The sequence below is a fragment of the Bison bison genome, unplaced genomic scaffold, assembly GCF_000754665.1.
Source record: "Bison bison bison isolate TAMUID 2011002044 unplaced genomic scaffold, Bison_UMD1.0 scf7180017864381, whole genome shotgun sequence".
In the NCBI taxonomy this organism is placed as follows: domain Eukaryota; kingdom Metazoa; phylum Chordata; class Mammalia; order Artiodactyla; family Bovidae; genus Bison; species Bison bison.
In genome coordinates this window covers 483,248-486,124 of record NW_011494953.1, presented here as the reverse complement: position 1 = coordinate 486,124, position 2,877 = coordinate 483,248, and the positions used below count along the sequence as shown (strand labels likewise).

At 44.3% G+C, this 2,877-nt stretch overlaps 1 long non-coding RNA gene across 1 annotated transcript; it reads right to left on the bottom strand.

Annotated features, from left to right (window-relative positions):
• Positions 1 to 619: 619 nt before the first annotated feature.
• On the bottom strand, positions 620 to 1,770 carry LOC105001266. The gene is made up of 2 exons (XR_826843.1): positions 1,728 to 1,770; positions 620 to 1,166 (listed from the first exon to the last, which is right to left on the bottom strand). It is a non-coding gene; the product is annotated as an uncharacterized LOC105001266 (long non-coding RNA).
• Positions 1,771 to 2,877: the final 1,107 nt, after the last annotated feature.

Here is a 2,877-nt window from a genome sequence, read left to right as displayed (position 1 = left end):
GTTAATTTCCTCTGCCTTAGCACTTGCCCTCACCTCTCATGATACAATGTATCCCAGATACACTCAAAGCTCACTCATTTCATCACTCAGGTCATTGCCCAAAAAGCCACTTTGGAAGGGCTTTTCTCCAAATTTTCCCTAACATATACACACGCAGAACAATTATTTGTCTTCTGCGTATGTTTGTGTGTGTGTGTGTAAAATGCCCCCAAGAATTTAGATGGACAAGGACACTGGTCACCATTATCATGTCCCTAGCATATAAGTGATGGCCTGGCGTGTATCAATAACTAGGAAACATTTGTGTATGTATTAATTTCTATGAGTACACTGAGTTGAATACATTCTTTCCTAATTTTCTCAGGTAAGGAAACTGAGGCTGAGAGAATTCAGTTCTTTTAAGGGTCCTACAAGGAAGAGAGATAGACACGTTTGAAACCAGTGAAAGAATTCCTTGATGGATCCAATCCAAAGACATTTCAGGCAAAGCTGAACTCAATGAAGAAAAAGTCTAACTCTGAAAATCCAATGGGAATGAAAAGGAACACTGAGAAGAATACTTGTAGTTGACAGGAGACATTAAAAACACAAAGTGCAAAAGAAAAACATAGAAGAAATGTGGACTCAATTATGACACAGGCTTTATTGGAGAAGCAAAAATAGACACACTAATTCTCACAGGGTAGAGATCACAACATGGATTACAGACGAGCACATGGCAAAGAGCGATCAGGCGATGATCCTGCTGCTCTTTATCCAACAAGGAGTTGTCAGCTTCAGGAAGCAAGCCTTTTCTCTGTCAGCTGTCAGTCGAGGAGGGAGGTTGAGGAAAATGCAGTCTGTCACCATGGCTGAAGGGAGGACAATGGGAGAGCCTGGATCTTGTTGTTTCTTGGTCCAGATGAAATCTGGTGCTGTTACTTCCACTTGGGTGGACACTTCTGCTCGCATGGTGGGCATGGTGGCCTAGGAGGGCATTTCTGCTGGCTCACTGGAGGTGGGCATGGATGAGGTGGGCAAGGCTCATGGCACTTGGGTGGGCACACTTTTGGAGGTGGATGGCAGGGCTCCTTGCACTGATGGTGATGCTGATGCTGATGCTGATGCGGATGTGGATGAGGATGCGGATGCGGATGGTGAGACATCCTTCCTGGGTCTCAAGGAATCTGAAATACCAAACCAGACAGCATTGTTCATAACAGAAAGTCCTATTCTTCCATTAATAGGGAGCCCTCTTCTACCACTTTCCAAAGAAAAAAGTACTTACACAAGTGCTGTGTGAATACAAACACACTCTGAAGAAGAATAATCAGGATGTGAAACTTCTAGGCAATCTCAAAACACATCTCTACTAATTTCTCCCTTGAGGTCCTGTTTGCTGGTCTAACTGACTTGACTGTTGGCTTCCAAGGAAAAATGCAAAGGCCCATCAGCACTCAGTGGGACTGCAGGCTGAGAAGGCTTCATTTGCAATGAATGCAGGGTGCACTGAGACACGGCATCTCATCTCCCTGACTCTCCCTAGGTTAAGATTGTGCCGCTGACTCCATTCTTCTCGACACATGTAAGAGCATAAAGACGTCAAGAAGAAGTACTGAAAACTACCCCTAAATTCTCATTATCTTCTTATTCCCATAGAGAGCACTAATTTGTTAAAATACAGCCACTTCTATGCTAAGATTATACCCTACAACACAAGTGCTAAAAACCTCTAAAACTGTACTCACCAGAGGCTCCAAAGAAGACCTATGACTGAGTAGCACAAAGATAGCAGTATGGTGGTAGAGACGCCTTTTATAAGGACCAGGCAGCTCCACCCAGAGGGAATATCCCAGATCTGGCATGATGCACTTGTTTCCCACCCCAAATACCATGTGCTTGCAGTCTCAAAAATAAATTGTCACACTCATACTGATATCAAAAAGCTCCATTGCCATGGACTTCCTCACCCTTCACTGAGGCAGTGCAGAGTGAGTCACTCAATACATTGTCTCAAAGCCCCAGTGCCAATATCATGCACCAGTTAGGAAATATGAGGAATTCCTCAACAATGGTACTGCTCCTCCATGGTTAAGATTGTGCTTGCCACATTCCCCAGCTCCCTACACATCTGGTATGGAAAACTTACTACCCCATTCCATTTCAGCTTCAGCACCCAGCTTTGTCTCCCTCAATGGTCATGACTAGGGTTTACTGAATGCACATATCATAACCCCCACCCACAGTTTTTCTAAATTCCTCTTATACCACGTTCTACTGACCTCTGGGCTTTTCTTGACAATTAAATGACTTAACCATGGCCACAAAGTCTATCATGATTTTCCAGTATGAACAGTCTCATTTCAGTTGTGTTTTCACATGGCTCCATAGTGGACTTGAACAGGACAACATGATCCCTCAGGTTTCTCAGCCATAAGCTCATGGAATGGGGTCCCTTCATGAAATTCTACTTTTTCTGCCACATGACCATGAGTCACCCTGGTCTAGTGTTGTTTGATGCTGTTCAGTTGCTCATTCATGTCCGACTCTTTCGACCCCATGGACTGCAGCACGCCAGACTTCCTTGTCCTTCACTATCCCCCAGAGTTTGCTCAAACTCATGTCCATTGACACCATCAAACCATCTCATCTTCTGTCATCCCCTTCTCTTCCTGCCTTCAATCTTTCCCAACATCCCAACAAGGTCTTTTCCAATAGGTTGGCTCTTCACATCAGGAGGCCAAAATATTGGAGTTTGAGCTTCAATATCAGTCCTTCCAATGAATATTCAGAGTTGATTTCCTTTAGGATTGACTGGTTTGCTCTCCTTGGTGTCCAAGGGGCTCTCATGTGTCTTCTCCAGCACCACAGTTCAAAAGCGTCTGTTCTTCAGTGCTC